The 4587-nt window shown below is 35.7% G+C and overlaps 2 non-coding genes across 2 annotated transcripts; one reads left to right on the top strand and one right to left on the bottom strand.

Annotated features, from left to right (window-relative positions):
• The first annotated feature begins 557 nt into the window (after nucleotides 1–557).
• On the top strand, nucleotides 558–665 carry LOC127742277 (small nucleolar RNA R71). The gene has a single exon (XR_008003465.1). It is a non-coding gene; the product is annotated as a small nucleolar RNA R71 (small nucleolar RNA).
• A 2265-nt stretch (nucleotides 666–2930) lies between these two features.
• Nucleotides 2931–3038, bottom strand: LOC127742279 (small nucleolar RNA R71). Its single transcript, XR_008003467.1, has one exon. It is a non-coding gene; the product is annotated as a small nucleolar RNA R71 (small nucleolar RNA).
• Nucleotides 3039–4587: the final 1549 nt, after the last annotated feature.

Below are 4587 nucleotides of genomic sequence, written 5' to 3'. Positions count from 1 at the left end.
TAAGATAGAGGGGCTCTGCACAGAATTCTCTGTCTGTTGCTGAAAAGATGATGGAAAAGGCTTGCTATTGCTAAACCTGTTTCTTCCACCATTATTAAAGCCTTGTTGAGGCTTTTGTTGATCCTTCCATGAGAAATTTGGATGATTTCTCCATGAGGTATTATAGGTGTTTCCACAGGCTTCACCCATGTAATTCACCTCTGCAATTGTAGGGTTCTCAGGATCATAGGCTTCTTCTTCTGAAGATGCATCTTTAGTACTGTTGGATGCATTTTGCAATCCATTCAGACTATGAGAAATCATGTTGACTTGCTGAGTCAACATTTTGTTCTGAGCCAATATGGCATTCAGAGCATCAATTTCAAGAACTCCCTTCCTCTGAGGCGTCCCATTACTCAAAGGATTCCTCTCAGAAGTGTACATGAATTGGTTATTTGCAACCATGTCAATAAGTTCTTGAGCTTTAGGAGAATAGATCCACCTGCAGAATGGTCCAATGAAATCTTAGACAATTCAGACAGACCATCATAGAATATATCCAGGATGGTCCATTCTGAAAGCGTGTCAGAAGGACACTTTTTGGTTGGTTGCTTATATCTCTCCCAAGCTTCATAGAGGGATTCACCTTCTTTCTGTCTGAAGGTTTGAACATCCACTCTAAGCTTACTCAGCTTTTGAGGAGGAAAGAACTTGGCTAAGAAAGTCGTGACCGGCTTATCCCAAGAGTTCAGGCTATCTTTAGATTGAGAGTCCAACCATACTCTAGCTCTGTCTCTTACAACAAAAGGGAAAAGCATAAGCCTGTAGACCTCGGGATCAACCCCATTGGTCTTAATAGTATCACAGATCTGCAAGAATTTAGTTAAGAACTGAAAAGGATCTTCTGATGGAAGTCCATGAAACTTGCAATTCTGTTACATCAGAGAAACTAATTGAGGCTTTAGCTCAAAATTGTTTACTCCAATGGCAGGGATTGAGATGCTTCTTCCATGTAAGTTGGAATTTGGTGCAGTGAAGTCACCAAGCATATTCCTTGTATTGTTGTTGGGTTCGGTTGCCATATCCTTTTCTTGTTCGAAAATTTCAGTTGGGTCCTCTTCAGAGTCTTGTGCTTTAGCTGCTCTTAGCTTCCTCTTCAAGGTCCTTTCAGGTTCAAGATCAGCTTCAACAATAATACTTTTTTCCTTGTTCCTGCTCATATGAGAGAGAAGAAAACAAAGAAAGTATGGAATCCTCTATATCACAGTATAGAGATTCCTTTATGTGAGTAGAAGAGAAGAAGAATAGAAGAGGAAAAATTCGAACACAAAGAGAAGAGAATAGGGTTCAAATTATGAGTGGAAGAGCAGTGTTAGTAAATAAATAAATAAATAGAAAGAGATGATAGGGAGAGAAATTCGAAAATTAATTTTTGAAAAATGGTTAGTGATTTTCGAAAATTAGAGATAGAAAAGTAGTTAGGTGGTTTTGAAAAAGATAAGAAACAAATAAAAAGTCAAGTAGTTAGTTAAAAAAGATTTGAAAATCAATTTTGAAAAGATAAGAAGTTAGAAAAAAGGATTTTTGAAATCAAATTTTTGAAAAAGATATGATTTGAAATAAGTTGTTTCTTTGGGTTGACTTAGTCAAAAATTTTTAAAATAAGTTGTTTCTTGTTAATCAAGTCAAGATTTCAATTTCAAAAATCCTATCTTTTCAAAATCTTTTTTAAAAATCAAATCTTTTTCATTTTTCTTTTATGATTTTCGAAAATTTAAAAATATTGTTCAAAATCTTTTTCTTAATTTCATTTCAAATTTTCAAAAACTTTACTAACAATTAATGTGATTGATTCAAAAATTTAAAGTTTGTTACTTTCTTGTTAACAAAGGTTCAATCTTTAAATTCTAGAATCATATCTTTTAGTTTCTTGTTAGTCAAGTAATCAATTTTAATTTTAAAAATCAAATCTTTTTAACTTCCTTTTCAAATCTTTTTCAAAATAAATTTCAAATCATATCTTTTTCAAAATCAATTTCAAAAATCTTTTCTAACTTCTTATCTTTTCAAAATTGATTTTCAAATCTTTTTCAATTAACTAATTGACTTTTTGTTTGTTTCTTATCTTTTTCAAAACCACCTGACTACTTTTCTATCTCTAATTTTCGAAAATCATTAACCATTTTTCAAAAATTAATTTTCGAAAACTCCCCTCTCTCATCTCCTTCTATTTATTTATTTATTTATTAACACTTCTCTTCATCTAAAAATTCAAACCCTTTCTTCTCCTCTGTGTTTGAATTTTTCTCTTCTTCATTCTTATTCTTCTTTTCTTCTACTCACATAAAGGAATTTCTATACTGTGACATAGAGGATTCCCCTTCCTTTTCTGTTCTCTTCTTTTTCATAAGAGCAGGAGCAAGGACAAGGACATTCTTGTTGAAGCAGATCCTGAACCCGAAAGGACTTTAAGGATGAAGCTAAGAGAAGCTAAAGCACAACCCTCTAGAGAGGACTTGACAGAAACATTCAAAAAAGAAGAAGACATAGCAGCCGAAAATAACAACAGTGCCAACAATGCAAGGAAGATGCTTGGTGACTTTACTGCACCAAATTCCAACTTACATGGAAGAAGCATCTCAATTCCTGCCATTGGAGCAAACAATTTTGAGCTAAAGCCTTAATTAGTTTCTCTGATGCAACAAAATTGCAAGTTTTATGGACTTCTATCAGAAGATCCTTTTCAGTTCTTAACTGAATTCTTGCAGATCTGTGATATTGTTAATGCCAATGGGGTTGATCCCGAGGTCTACATGCTTATGCTTTTCCCTTTTGCTGTAAGAGACAGAGCTAGAGTATGGTTGGACTCTCAACCTAAAGACAGCCTGAACTCTTAAGATAAGCTGGTCACGACTTTCTTAGCCAAGTTCTTTCTTCCTCAAAAGCTGAGTAAGCTTAGAGTGGATGTTCAAACCTTCAGACAGAAAGAAGGTGAATCCCTCTATGAAGCTTGGGAGAGATATAAGCAACCGACCAAAAAGTGTCCTTCTGACATGCTTTCAGAATGGACCATCCTGGATATATTCTATGATGGTCTGTCACTGACCTTTTCTTTACTGTTTTAGGATAGTTTCGTGCATTTTCTTAGTGAATAAGGCAAGTTTTGGATGAAATTACACTTACACCTTAATTCAAGCAACTTTTGTGAACTTTGCATAATTTCATGAGTATTTTGCTAGAATTGTATGATAAATTAATGATGCATAATCTCATGACTTTGGCTAGAGCTTTGATGCACTTTAATTACTTGTTTTCAGGGCAAAGGAAGCAAGGAAGAACTACGTTAGTATTCACGTTAACCTAGTTAACGTGAACACTAACGTGGAATGGTAAAGCTTACAACGTTAATGAGAAAAGTGTTCACCAATAACGCCTGCGAAGCCACCCAAAGCTCACGTTACTTGCCACGTTAACTAAGTTAACGTGGTAGTTAACGTAGAAGAAGAAGGAACTCCAACGTTAATGGTAAAAGTGAACACCATTAACATTGGAGAACTTGGCAATGATCCACGTTAAGAGTCACGTTAACTTAGTTAATGTGAACTCTAACGTGGAAGAAGAAACACAAGCCAATGTTAGTGACACTCACTTTTGTCACTAACGTTGGACCATCTAGCATTGCCTACGTTAACTTTCACGTTAAGCTTATTAACGTGAAAGTTAACGTGGAGTTGAGATCAAGGAACCAACGTTAGTGACACTCACTTTTGTCACTAACGTTGGGAGATGGCTTCACTACTACGTTAAGAGCCACGTTAACATAGTTAACGTGAGTTCTAACGTAGAGAACATGGCATTTGGAGCATTAGTGACAAAGGTGAGTGTCACTAACGCTCTCGAAGGTGGATCACACCTACGTTAAGAGTCACGTTAGCTAAGCTAACATGGACTCTAACGTAGGAACATAGGGGCACTAAGCAACGTTAAGGGGAAAAGTGATTCCCATTAACGTTTGCGGAGGGGTATAAGCCAACGTTATTGGAAAAAGTGAGTCCCAACAACGTTAGCCAAGTTTTGAGAAAGCAACGTTAATGATCACGTTAAGACCACTAACGTTGGATTTAATGTGGATATATGAGGTTGGAACGTTAGTGGAAAAAGTGAATGCCACTAACGTTCCCGAGCCCACAATGGAAATCAACGTTAAATCTCACTAATTACCCAAAGCCTAAATCATCTTTCTCTGTAAGTTGGGCCCACTAAAGATGAGAACTGCTTCAACTCAAGATCCAAAGCCAACATCCAAGACTTGAAGAACTCACTAGAAGATCAAGAGGAGTAGTATATATAGGAGTAGTTTTGAACTTTAGAGAGGCTTGGCACTTTTGGAAACTACTCTCTATAGATTTACTTTTCTGCACTTTTAGCATGTATTCTTCTTTTCTGACATTTTCCATTTCTAGAGCTATGAACAACTAAACCCCTTTCATTGGGTTAGGGAGCTCTGTTGTAATTTGATGGATCAATTATAGTTTTCATTCTTCTTCTTCTTTCTTTTCTCTTGATCTTACTAGAAAGCTTTCGATCTTAATTCAATTGGTTAGTTGT

Source organism: Arachis duranensis, chromosome 9, assembly GCF_000817695.3.
Source record: "Arachis duranensis cultivar V14167 chromosome 9, aradu.V14167.gnm2.J7QH, whole genome shotgun sequence".
Taxonomy (NCBI): Eukaryota; Viridiplantae; Streptophyta; class Magnoliopsida; order Fabales; family Fabaceae; genus Arachis; species Arachis duranensis.
Note: the sequence above shows the minus strand (reverse complement) of the source record. Positions and strands in the feature narration are given on the sequence as shown.